Genomic DNA, 14,652 nt, shown 5'->3' on the forward strand with positions numbered 1-14,652 from the left:
GTAATTAATTGATTCTTAAAAGTCTGACTTGTTTAATTGATGAGAAAAATAAGAATTATTATTATTTTTTGGCTTGTTTAATTGATGTGTAAATAATTCTTATTTGTGCTTGTTTAATTGATTGAAATTAAAAATTGATTTGTTGATTTCAATCTGCATCATATTCGCGTTGCGATAGTCTAATACACTTTGCGATTTTCTCATTGCGATAATCAAATTCGCGTTGCGATAGTCAAATTCGCGTTATGATAGTCAAATTCGCGTTGCGATAGTCAAATTCGCGTTGCGATAGTCAAATTCACGTTGCGATAGTCAAATTCACGTTGCGATAGTCATATTCGCGTTGCGATAGTCAAATGAATGTGTAATAAGTGATAACAACTGAACAAATCATAGCAATGTTCAAACTTAAGTTACTAATACATGCCTAACTGAAAATGTTAAAATTTTACACATAAAATACATATAATACAACGTTTGCATTTAAAAATCACCTAAGTTAATAGTCCCAAAAGGTGAAGTCGGTTGTGTTGGGATTTTGATTTTGATTGCGATTTTGATTGCCTTTTGCTTGACACCATGAGCTTTGGATTTTGATGAGGATCATATTTTGGTAGAGGAAAAGATGATTGTGATGGCACTGGTGATCCACATGTCAACCTTGTATGACCACTTTCCTTGCACCGACTACATGTCGATCTCTTCTTCTCTTCACCCTTAGACGGTATACGATCGTGACTTTTTGGTCGGCCAGGTAGCCTTTGTCCATGGCTGGTGGCAAAACTGTTTGTAAGTCATCTGGTATGTCCCACTTAGAAGGATGTGGAATAGGGTAGATAATCTCGGCATAAGTCTGTCGATATACTTCTGTAGTGTAGCAATCCATAGCATATGTGCTTGAATCATCTTGGTTTAGATGAAGAGCAACTTTTATAACATGGCCACACGGATAACCAGATGTTTGCCATTTCATACAACTACACGTCTTTGCATTTAGATGGACAAGCCCATTTAAGTTATTATCCAGTACTTCAAACAAAGTGTTTGAACATGGTTCAACTCTCCATGACGTTGACTTCACAACACGTTTCGTTATCTTTTTTTCAGTCCATGGTGTAACACGATGTTCCAATGTTCCTGTAAATTTAAATAAATAATACTTAGTAAATTATATGATAAGTTACGAATTTAAAGAAATAATACATGTATGGTTTCTTTTCTTGTAGTACCACTATTGAATAGAGGCTTGAAAAAACTCCAATAACATAGTAATGGGTAATTTCCGGGAATGACGACTTAGACTGTTGATTGATTCTGCACTATTAGACGTCATGAAACCATATCTTGCTCCAAGTTGATGTACTCTTGACCATCTTTCAAACCCGACATCTTCTAGTGTTTGAGCACATTGAGGCAAAACACGTCTTAAAAAATTTATATGCTTATTAAAATCCACTTCCCGATAAGCTTTTACAGCCTTCCAGTATGTCCATTTGTGATTTTTTATACCAGCATACCTTGATTTTAGATTTCTATACAAATGAACGCCACAAAGTCCATGAAAAACATCTGGAAAACACCTTCTAACAGCTTTGTCAATTGAGTTTGCCCTATCGGATATGATTGTCAGATTGCTAATAGGACCTATGCAATCCCTAAGATGCCCCATAAACCATGTCCATGAATCAGAGGTTTCAGATTTGCCAACCCCGTAAGCTATTGGCAATATCCCATTGTTAGCATCCGTGACTACTGCTAATAAGTTTACTCCAAGGTATCAACCTTTCAACTGTGCTCCGTCAACTATAATAACTGGGCGCATGCAAGTAATAAAAAAACGAATCTGCAAAATAATATACACAAGAAATATAATCATTTAAATGTGAAATGCATGTAACTAACAAAAATGAGTCAACAAAATTATATCGATTTACTAACCGCAGCACCAATGGTGATAAACAGCAACTCAAAGCGTCCATCTCTATCTGTTTTGATATGAGTTACCGACCCAGGATTTTTCAGCTTTAAATTGTGACAATAAGCCGGCAGTTGGGCAAACGATGCTTCTGGCGACCCCCTCAACAATTCCAAGGCATAACATTTGGCTCTCCAAGCTTGAGAATATGAGATACTAATCTTGAACCGAGCATTCATGTCAATCATAATTTCATGTCCCCGATATACCCTGCCATTCAAAAACATTAACTCAGCCAGAAAACCACCAAACGCCTTTTTGTTTGCCTGTCTATGGTGAGGAAAAACTTGGGTTCTTGAACATGTATGTTTATCAATAAAATTCCTAACTTGAAACATTTTGCAATCTTTTATCCTCTTTGCAATCATACGCCACGTACAGTTTTTGTCAATCATACACCTTGTTTCGAAACGATCTTTGCTTGATTTGTTAACTTTTAGCTGATAACCATCTTCCACACATTTCGTATACAAAGTTATCTTCAAGTCTTCCTTTGTATCAAAAAAATCATCTTTCTTGATACGAATAATTTTTGTGTAACAATCAACTGCTATCTTTACCAACTCTTCGTCCGGTATCTGAAGTAATTCTGGCATATTCCAGTTATACTCCCGTGCATTTTCTTCGGGGACTTTTCTTCGGGGATTTCTTCTTCTTCTTCTTTTTCTTCAGGGTTATATGAATTACAGAATGGATGTTCAACATGTTTATTCATAGTCATAACTTCCTCCTTATTATCATCAACAACATCTTCTCGGCAGCGACTGTTTCATCATCAAAATTCGGGTATTGACCAATATCAAAATATTATACGCAGGGTCTGTTTCTTCTTCTGAAACATCATCAAAATCCGAGTATTGACCAAGATCAAAGTCCGGGTATTGACTAAGATCAAATTTCGAATACTGACTAGTACTCACAATTTTTTCTGTTGGCTCATCATCGTCTAACTGGTCAATACGAAAATCGAAATTTGGTGTTGAAAGTTGATTGGGATTTGGATTAGGGAAAGGTTGTGGGTTTTGAGATTGTGTTTGGTATTGGAAATGTGGTGAAACAAAATTTGCTTGGTGATGAAATTGTGGTGAAACCATTAAATTTTGAGCACCATAAACTGGGGTTGAAAAACTTAGTTGATTACTACCCGCTACTGACCCAACTTCCCTACTTCTAGGTTCAACAACATACAATGTAACATCATCTTGCGAAACACTAATGTAAGCAATGAATCGTTCAACATCTTCATTGTCAGTTAACAAATAAACTTTACATTTTCTCTGATAAGATAGCCTAAATCCACTTAGAGCTCTAAATTCAATTTATTTACAACATGTAACATTAGAGTTTCATAAGTTAACCTTTTTAATGACAGTTTTAGTTGAAGATTCATGGGTAAAGGCATATATTATAAAACACCATGAACATTCTCCCATGACCCTCCAAAACACAAATCTATCCAAATATGATCAAAATTAGATGATTTCATTATTGTAAATTAATTTACTAAACAAACGAGCTGCGAAACTAAAACCTGTTACCGGATGGGGAAGGATGTCGTTGGATATAGGAACGGATGTCGCCGGAGAGAGTGATAGATGGATATTGAATGAGTTGCGATTTAGGGATTTAGGTTATGAGTTGATGCTGCTGCGTAGTAGTTATATACCCATTTGTGTTGCGAAATTAAAACCTGTTGCGAATTGAAATTCAGTGATGCGATAGTCAGAATCGCGTTGCGATCACGTATTATCGCGTTGCAATAGTTAGAATCGCGTTGCGATCACGTATTATCGCGTTGCGATAGTATCGCGTTGCGATCACGTATTATCACGTTGCGATTTACATATTCGCATTGTGATTATCTAAAATCACAACGCGGATTTCAAAAATCGCAATGCGATGGTCAAAATCGCGTTGCGAATCTGGAAACTGATTTGCGATAATGGAGATCGCGTTGCGATTTTGTTGGTCATTTTGGCAAATCGAAAAAAAGTTGGTCAAAATCGTATATTATAAGGAATTTTTGGTCACTGATATTTATGGAAGTCTGTTTGCCTCCAACTAAAATAAAAGACGCGTTTTTTGGCCTTCGTTTTCTCGAGATTTCGAAATCGAAAGCTCCGCTCCCACCCCCAAGCGGACCGGCGATCAGCGACTTTTATCTTCAACGTCCATGTTTTTCTTCATCGGTAAGCCATAGATATTCTCTTTTCTCTCTTAATTTGGTTGAGAGATTAGGGAAAATCCATGCATCGTTGAAAATTTTGACTAATGTTTCTAGGATTTATCCTCTTCATCATTTTCATTTACTTTCTATTGTAATCTGATTATTTTCGAGTTACTCAGCTCGAAAATCGAGTACATGATACTTTTCTTTGGTTTGGAACTTTTGGTTGCTTGTTATTGGATGAGTTCGTATTGATTAACTACTCTGGATTTGGAGTTTTGTTTTTCCTCAGAATTAGGGTTATGCTTCTTATTTTAGAGGGTTTAGGGTTTATAATCAAACAATTCCAAAGGAATTTCTTGAATTCGAAATTTGGTTTCTGACCATTTGAGATTTACTCATGGCTGCTGGGAGAAATGGGGGTTATTATGATAATGGGTTTAGATAATGGTTTCTGAATTTGAGGTGATGAGGCGAGAATATGGTAATTGTAAAGATTATGGGTCATCTAGGAATGATTGTCGTAATGATGAAAGGGTTCGAGTACAAGAGGCAAGAGATAGAGCTAGGGTAAGACAAAAGGATATTAAGGAGAGAAGTTGTAAATAGTTGCTATCGGCCCTCTTCGAGTAGAAGCGATTCTGGTAGTAGTGGTGGTAGAGGTAGTCGTGGACCCATGCTATGTGGGTTTTCTCTTAGGTAGTAGATAAGGAGCCTGGTGAGTTGTCTGGTGAAAGCGGATAAGAAGATGCCATGGAGTCTGAGTCAGTGGTTAAAAGTAGTGAGATTAAAAGTAGTGAGATTGTGAAAACAATGGATAATGGGGCTCAGTATCTTGTGGAAAAGAAAAGGAAGTTTTCACCTATAGTATAGGATATAGATGATAAGGAATTAAGCAGCTCATCAAAAAGTAGGAAGTCATCAACAATCATAGTATTTTCTCACCAACAGTGCCTAAAGCTCATCGCAGTTCACCTAACAAATATCTTATGGACAATACTGACTTCTCCCACTAGAGAAAGCAAAAATTGTAGGAATTATAGAGATATGATTTGATATCATTCCTTTAGTTAAGGGATTTTGTACATATATTTATACAATCCCTTATTTTAAGGGATCACATCCTAGGATTAATATTTCCTTTTTTAAGTGTTTCCTACTTTAGAGAGATAATTTGTATATAAAGATGTAATCTGTCCTATTGAAAATATATGAAAATACAGAGAATTACTTTGATTTCTACATGGTATCAGATTAGGTTACAGTTTCTTTCCAACCTAGACGATGTCCACAACTTCTTCTCCTATTCCGGAGATCACTTCGAATCAAAAAAAAATTTCTGGTTCTACTGCTCAATCAGAAGGTAATCTGGTCATGAAAGAACCGGAAGGTAAACCTCATTCTACAGTTTTTTCTCCTCCCAGTTGACCCTTAATTGGATCCTTGATTCTGGTGCTACGGATCATATGACTGGTAATAAGGATTTGTTTTGCAATTTTTTCCCAAACTTTTGCAAAGCTGTCAAAACGACCGATGGTTCCTTGTGCAAAATAGAAGGACATGACACTGTTATTCTCAATGACCAGATTGTACTTAAAATGTCCTTTTCGTATCAAATCTGGCTTGCAATCTCGTTTCCGTTAGCAAACTTTCCACCGACTTGCACTGCTCTGTAATTTTTAATGATATGATTGTACTTTGCAGGCACTGAACACGAAGAAGATGATTGGTAAGGCCAGCTTGCAGAATGGTCTCTATATTCTTCCTGCCTCTACTAAAACCGAATCTCAAAATCTTTCACCGCTTTAGAAGAAGTTGATAATGTTATGTTATGGCATTATCGTTTAGGCCATCCTAGTTTCCACTATCTTGCAAAAGTTTTTCCTGCTCTATTCATTCATAAAAGGCCAAATTCTTTTTCTTGCAAAGTTTGCTCTCTTGCCAAACATACTAAATCAACTTATTCTCCTTTTACATATAAGCCTTCTCACCCTTTTGCTTTGATCCACAGTGATATTTGGAGCCCTTCTCGAGTGAAGAATGCTGATAATTGTAAGTGGTTTATCACTTTCAATGATGATCACAGTAGGATAACTTGGACTTATTTACTAAACGATAAATCTAAAACTGCTGGTGTTTTTACCCAATTTTATAACATGGTTCTCACTCAATTTGGGTCTAAAATTAAGCTATTTAAATCTGATAATGGCAGTGAATTTTTTACTAAGTCTTTGGGTGCGTTTTTCAGGGAAAAGGGCATAGTTCAGATTAATTCTTGTGTTGACACCCACAAAAAAACGACATTGCCGAAAGAAAAAATAGACATCTCCTTGAAGTTACTCGTTCTCTTTATATACCACTAATATTCCAAAATATTTGTGGGGGAAGCCTTATTAACTGCCACATATTTAATCAATCGAATGCCTAGTAATGTTTTACAATTTCAAACACCTCAATCTATATTTTTAAAATACTTTTCCCATTTTAAACCTATCTCCTCCATTATTCCACTTAAAATATTTGGATGTAGTATTTTTATCCAAAACATTGCTCATAATAAGTCCAAGTTAGATCCTAAATCATTAAAGTGTGTACTGGTTGGGTATTCTTCACTTAAGAAGGGTTATAAATGCTATCATCATCATTCGAAATGATTTTTTACTACTATAGATATAACATTTTATGAGCAGGATCCGTATTTCACTCAGGCTGAAATTCAGGGGAGACATGGAAGGATTTTCAGCCACATCAGGTATCTCCTCCTACTCTTCATTCTCAAACTTCAGAATTGCCACCAATTTTGTCTTTACCTACAGATTTGTCACCTGTAACTACTCCATTGATTCATCTGTAGTACCTATCACTACTTTACCCATACCTATTTTAAACACACTTCCTGAAAACACACCTACTCCCATTCAAAATCTTCCACAAACATCACCAATCAAACAACTTTGTGTCTATACATGGAAATGAAAACATATTCCTGAGGTTGTTTTACAATCTGATGCTTGTCGAGAATTGGATTTGGGTCCAGCTGCCAAAATAGAAGAAGAAATTAGTAAGTCTACTTCCCATACTCTAGATGACTTCTCTATTGCTATTAGAAAAGGGGTTAGACAGTGCACCAAGCATCCTATTGAAAAATTTGCTGGTTATAATTCAGTGATGTCGTCTTTTCAAGCATTTACAGAAAACTTGGATAAAGAACAGTTCCACAAGCATAACTGAAGTTCCAAAGGATTCAAAATAGAGAAGGGTTGTTGAAGAGGAAATTTGTGCACTAGAGAAAAATGCTACTTGGACCGTTACGAACCTTCCTCAAGGAAAAAAGGTTGTTGGCTGTCAATGGATCTTTTCTGTAAAGTATAACTTCGATGGTAGTATTCAAAGATACAAAGCTAGACTAGCGGCCAGAGGCTTTACGCAAACATATGGGATAGATTTCAAAGAAACTTTTGCACCTGTGGCAAAGCTAAATAATGTTCGAGTACTCCTAAGTTTAGCTGTAAATTGCGATTGGAAATTACACCAACTTGATGTAAAAAATGATTTTCATAATGGCAAGCTAGAAGAAGAAGTCTATATGAAGTTGCCATCTGGCTTTAAGTCTGTTGAAGGAAATAACAAGGTGTGCAAGCTCAACAAGTCTCTATACGAATTAAAACAATCACCCAGAGTTTGGTTTGAGAGGTTCACTAAAGTCATTATAAAAAATAGCTAGAAGCAGTCCCTCGCCAATCACTCTTTTCATCAAGGTAACTTCTACAAATAAGAAACCTATCCTTATTGTGTACGTGGACGACATAATTCTTACCGGAGATGATGAAGAAGATATTTGCAATTTGAAGAAGTTGTTAAATGAGGAATTCGAAACCAAGAACTTGGGAAAGCTAAGGTATTTCCTAGGAATGAGGTGTCAATGTCAAAAGAAGGATTTGTAATCAACCAAAGAAAATATGTACTTGATTTACTCAAAGAAATTGGTTTTCTTTGTTGTAAGCCGATTGATACACCAATGGAGGCAAGCTTGAAATTTAACAAAGATGGGTCCTTAGTAGACAAAGAGAAATTTCAAAGATTAGTTGGGAAACTAATTTATTTATCCTTGACAAGGTCAGATATAACCTTTCCCGTAAATGTGATACGTCAACACATGACTAATCTTACTGAAGAGCATATGGCAGCAGCAAATAGAATTCTCAAGTACTTGAAGAAAACTCCAGGACACGGCTTAATGTTTAAGAAGACACAAGACAAAACTGTTAAAATTTTTACATACTCTAGTTGGGCCGGAGACCTTACTGAAAGGAGATCCACTAGTGGCTACTGCACATTTGTTTGGGGTAACCTTACAACTTGGAGAAGTAAAAAACAATCTGTCGTTTCAAGAAGTAGTGCTGAAGCTAAATTCAGAGCATAGCATTGGGAATATGCGAAGGAATTTGGCTACATAAACTACTGAAAGAACTTGGCACTAATCAAGAGGACCACTTTGAAGTCTCGTGTGATAATCAATCTGCTATTCAAATTGCCAAGAACCTAGTTCAACATGATCGGACAAATCATGTTGAGATTGATAGGCATTTTATAGCTGATCAAGTTAACAAAAAGACAGTCACACTTTCATACATTCCTTCAGAAGAACAAGTTGCAGACATTCTTAGTAAGGCTTTGCCAAAGCTGTTTTCAATAAATTCCTATTCAAGCTGGGATTATACAATGTATATTCTCCAGCTTGAGGGGGAGTGTAGGAATTATAGAGATATGATTTGATATCATTCCTTTAGTTAAGGGATTTTGTACATATATTTATATAATCCCTTATTTTAAGGGATCACATCCTAGGATTAGTATATTTCTTTTCTTAAGTGTTTCCTACTTTAGAGAGATAATTTGTATATAAAGATACAATCTGTCCTATTGAGAATATATGAAAATAAAGAGAATTACTCTGATTTCTATAAAAACCATAAATCACAATCTCCTTCGTCAGTTGCTGCTGTTGCTACTGAAATTGATGGATACTCTACTTTGGATTCTCCAATCGATTTGGTTTTATCCCCACCAAAAGATCAGGTTAATAATCAAGATGTCGGGCAGCTAGAAGACGAAGATTATGTACCGACCCGACATATATCTTCCTCTAGATGGGCATCAGGTGGTAGTTCTCCTAGTGATGAGGGTGAAAGTTTAGAAGATGAGAAAATGCCTAAAACGAGTAAAAAGTTGCCTCTTTCAGAATCTGTTCATGGAAGATCTCAGAATAAGTCAACAACACCAGAGCTTGGGGAGCTTAACAGGGAAGGCTCTGAGGAATTAAAGCCAGATCATCTGAATCTGATGAACGAGCTGGTCATTCTAGGTCTAGAAGTGGGGATGATTACACAGGTAATTATTCGGAGAAGGATGACTACTTGGAGATTGACGTTGAAGGTGATAGAAATGACCGTAGTGTTAGGGAGTCTGATACAGATTATGAGAATGAAAATGATTCACCTGGAACACCAGAACCTCCAGTTTCTCCTTTGAGAATTGTAAACATGCATTAGGGATGTAGGAGTGTGGATGAATTTGAGAGACTAAATAAGATAGATGAAGGTACTTATGGTGTTGTGTATAGAGCTAGGGACAAGAAGACAGGGGAAATTGTGGCATTGAAGAAGGTAAAGATGGAGAAAGAAAGAGAAGGTTTTCCTCTGACCTGTCTTAGGGAAATAAACATTCTTCTTTCATTTCATCACCCATTAGTTGTAGATGTTAAAGAAGTAGTTGTAGGTAGTAGTCTTGATAGTATATTTATGGTGATGGAATACATGGAACACGATCTGAAAGGGCTGATGGAAACAATAAAACAACCATTCAGCCAAAGTGAGGTTAAATTCTTGATGCGCAGCTACTGGAGGGTGTCAAGTATCTTAATGATAACTGGGTTCTCCATCGAGATTTGAAGACATCTAATCTGCTTTTAAATAACCAAGGTGAATTGAAGATTTGTGATTTTGGGTTGGCTCGTCAATATGGAAGTCCGTTAAAATCGTATATGCAATTGGTGGTTACTATTTAGTACATGTGAGATATGCATGCCATTGATCACTTCCCTAAATGTGTTAATCTTCATATTTATTGATGAAATAAATTATATGACTTATTTTTTTTTTTTTTTCATCATTATAAATTATGATTTCATAAGCTGTTTGTGATTGGGTGTGTGGAAAATAATTCTGAAATGTGAATTTGGGTATGCAAGTGTTTAATGTTGATTATTGAGAGAAACATCCCTTTTTTTGTTATTGTTATCTGTTTAAATGCTGAATAGAAAAACTTATTAAGTCTTAAGGTAACAGTTCCTTGGAGAAAGCTTTAAAAAAGTACAAACTTGACTTAATGAAATTGTTTTTTGGACTTCCCTTTTTGTAAACTTTTTTAAACTCAAACCCCATATGCATTAGAGTGATGGATGGTTTTAAAATTTGTAAAGTTTTGAGGGTTTTGCTTTTGCACTGTAAGTTTGTCTTAAGTTTGGTTGACTAATTATTTCAGCATTTATATTTCGAGATTCAAGTTGTTAGGACTTCTCTATATTGGTTGGTTTTGCAGGGCACCAAACTTTTGGAGCAAGACAATATTCCACCGCAATTGACATGTGGTCTCTAAAAGTGGTTTTCCTGATAATGTTTGTTCTTTCTTTAAACAAGAATGGGAAGCTTAATGAGTTTGGGGAGTTTCGGTCTTCAGTTTGGTCTTGGTATGTTCAAATGAGAAGGAATTTGAGTGATTGGGAACTGGATCAGTTCTCTGATTTAATGATTTAATGGCATTAATTCACAATATCACCTTTTCACATGAGTTTTCAGATGGGTTGGTTTGGAGAGGGAATGGGGAAGGAGTATATACTGTCAATTCGAGTGTGAAGTTATGCTGTCCTGTTAGTACATCAAACTCTTTTTGGATGAAGTACGTTTGGAGGGGATTAGTGCCTCCGAAAGTGGAGGTCTTTATGTGGCAGGTGGTGCATCAGAGATTGTCATAAAACAAGTTATAGAGGAGATGAGTTTCAGCTATTGTTGACGCTGCTTGCCCTTTATGTAAAAAGGTGGATGAATCCTCAACACTTATTCTTTACTTGCTTTGTGGCGTGGTCCTTATGGAATAAATTTTTGAGTTTTTAGGGAGTTTGTTCAGTTTTTCAAGCCAATGCTCAAAATTTTTGTTTGCTTGGGAAGACTTGGTACCTAATTCTAAAATTTGGTCCTTCATTCCGGGAGTGGTTCTATGGACAATTTGGAATTATAGGAATGCATTGTGCTCGATGGGGGGAGGTTAGATCAGATTGATCTATTTTTTATGACAAGATGCAGGTTGGTTGCTTGGTTCTTAGCTAACTTCAAGGATGTATCTATTCCTAAGGACTCTCTCATTAGTGATCCATCACTTGGGGATTGTTGATCTTATTCAAGCTCTCCTATTATCAAAATTGTGTCTTGGTCTCATCCTCCAAAGGGCTTTATAAAGTTGAATGTGGATGCGGCTGTGACTGCAGATTGGAGGAAAAGTGGCATTTGGGGGCATTCTAAGAGTTGAGGATGGCTCGGTAGTGGGTTTTTTCCAAGAGGCTGCTGGTCCAAGTCGGCATATTTTGATAGATCTTAAGGCAATTAAGAAGGGCTTATCCTATTTTGCTTCGATTCAGCAACGTTTTAAGGAACATTTAATCGTTGAATCTAACAGTAAATTAGCAGTGGATTGGGTCAAGAACAACGATGCTGTCCCTATGTCTACATAGACTTAGTGACAAATATTGTTGCTAAGTTTAGAGGTTTGAATGGTATTATTAGATGGGTTGTTAGGTCAGCCAATGTTGAGGCTGATAGTTTAGCAAAGGATGGTATTGGCTAGATACATTGTTTTGGTTTGGTTAGGTTATCATTTAGGCTCTAGGTTGGTTATTTGTAAAGGGAGACTGTATGGTTGTTTTTAAGTTTTATGTAACTTGCGGTTATCAATGAATTTTTAGACACTCTTTTCTCCTTCCGCTGATTAAGAGCACCTTGTGATCCATTAATCATGAAGGGGAGATTTTAACGAGGCTGCCATTCCTATAAAAAAAAAAACTATTTTCAGTGGGAAAACTGAATTTGATCAACTTGACAAGGTGAACTGAAGTAGTTGGTCTTACTTTTTATTAATCATTACCATCAAGATGTACTATTTCTTGAATAATTCAATCTGCACATGGTGGTTAATGATCTTGGATTTGTTGCATGGGTTTTACTAATTGCGGATCTTTAGAACACTTGGCACACCAAATGAGACAATATGGCCTGGTTTTTCAAAGTTGCCTGGTGTCAAGGTCAACTTTGTCAAGCATCAGTAAGTATTAAATCTATATAATTTGATTTTAGATTCTTTTGAGTGTAATATTCACGGTGTCTTATTTTCCCACTGTTTTGCTTTGGGTGATTCTGTTCTGGCTTTCTGGCCTCCATTGGTGACAGTCAATAACAAAGCATTAATTTTTTATTTTATTAATGACTGATAAATTTCCTTTCAGGTATAATCTATTGCGCAAAAAGTTCCCGGCCACATCATTCACTGGTACACATGTTCTCTCTGATGCTGGATTTGACTTGCTGAATACACTTCTTACATATGATCCTGATAAGGTAACATGGCTTGCGTATTTATTTGAGTTACCTTGTCATTATTCCTTTTCTGTATGATTAATTGAGCCTTCTGATATCACCTTCAGCGTATAACAGCTGAAGATGCTCTTAACCATGAGTGGTTTCGCGAAGTTCCCCTTCCCAAGAATAAAGCTTTCATGCCCACTTTCCCTGCCCAACATGCTCAAGACAGGTATTGAGCAACAGAAAAAAAAAGACATCATGGGTGCTGTTTTAATTTTGTAATTTGGGTTTTATTTATTATTAAATTCTTAGATAAGGTCTTTTGCACCATGTTAGGCGAATGAGAAAAATGCTGAAGAGTCCAGATCCTTTGCATGAGCAACGTAAGGAGTGGCAACAAGGGTAATTGGGGACTGGTGGTTTGTTTTGCTAAGAAAGTTCATTCATCAGTGCCATTTGATCTTCATGTTTTAGATTTTTCAAATTTTTGTTAGAGGGTCATTATTGAGGTGAGAGATGCATTCAACGGAAACTGCTAACTTTGTTTTCAGAAGATCATTCTTACTGTTTTTTAGCAGGCACTGATGATTTGGCTGGAGATATTGTTTGCCTCTTACCTTTGAGCCAGATGCTTTGCATGTTAATTTGATTCCCAGCTTTGTTCATCAGTTGAAAATGCATATGACACTGCTTGCATTGCAAGGTGTGGCATATCAGCCTCTTTTTGTTTTAGAAATTAGTTTCAGCTGACTTGTGTAACATATTTTGTTGGAACTATGTAAACCTTCTTTTTATAGCTGGTTTTGAATACTAAAAAATACAGCTTCTTCCTACTGTCAGTTTCATCTTTTTTAATATTGACATTGTGTTTGCAAGAGACGGTGTGGAGTGGGGAGGACATTCTTTGCCTTTCATTGATGAAGAAATGGACAGTAACCATTATACATCAAAGGTAATTTATTAATTGTCTGTGGAATGTTTTATGGGCTTAGGTAAATATTATCCATCTATGAGGGATTTGCCTTTGCTGTATGAAAATTGCAGTGCCAACCAGGTTTGTTTCTTAATCTTATGGGATTATTGTTTCCAACCGTGTTGGAGATAGTGAAGGAGTGTTTCCATGACCTGAAATAGCTGCTATAAGAACGCCATGTTTATGGGTTTTTAGTACAGTATTTTCCTGTGTTGTAAAGAAGCTTTGAAGGGTTGAGATGTTGCAAATGTTTCTCTTCCCTGTGACAATATGTTCAGGATTTGTTATTTCATATTATGCCCTTTTTATCTGGTCTAGCCAAATTGTAGACCAGCACTTGACGGATTATTGATTCAATTTTGTCTTTATGCTTAACATGACCTTTAGGTTTTCTGGGAAAATGGTATATATATTTCACTTGTGGTCTAAGTGATTCAAGTTATAATTAGCTTTGGAATCCTTTATAACATATCTGTGAATGTAACTGCAGTCTCAAAGCAAGCAGGTTGAGGAAGTTACCTGCATATTGTGGATTTTATCTAACTTCCAATTAGTTGTCCCTTCAGGCTGAGTAGAGGTACCGTGCAAACTTTGGTCTATTACAATTTCTTAGATTTTCTATATCTTTCGTTTGTAGTTTTCAACAGTACTGAAACTCAGGATTTAATCAGTTTACTTTGGTAATATTATTTGGTCTGTCTGTTTTTATGATGTTATTAGCAGGACTAAATTGATAACCATGTTAGTTGCTGTCGTCAAAGTGGCCATAAATTTTTTCCACATCACAGAGTTGAGACTACGTGTAAATTCAATCAATCATGTTTAACCAATATTAAATTTGCCTATCATCCGATTGCTTGAAGCAGTTTTGAAAGTTTCAAGTCTATCACTTGAACTGCAGCAGCTA

The 14,652-nt window shown here is 36.2% G+C and overlaps 1 pseudogene; it reads left to right on the top strand.

Annotated features, from left to right (window-relative positions):
- The first annotated feature begins 4,462 nt into the window (after positions 1–4,462).
- LOC120150619 lies at positions 4,463–14,375 on the top strand (annotated as a pseudogene).
- The last annotated feature ends 277 nt before the right edge of the window (positions 14,376–14,652 follow it).

Source organism: Hibiscus syriacus, unplaced genomic scaffold (assembly GCF_006381635.1).
Source record: "Hibiscus syriacus cultivar Baekdansim isolate YM2019G1 unplaced genomic scaffold, ASM638163v2 tig00111022_pilon, whole genome shotgun sequence".
NCBI classification, from domain to species: Eukaryota; Viridiplantae; Streptophyta; class Magnoliopsida; order Malvales; family Malvaceae; genus Hibiscus; species Hibiscus syriacus.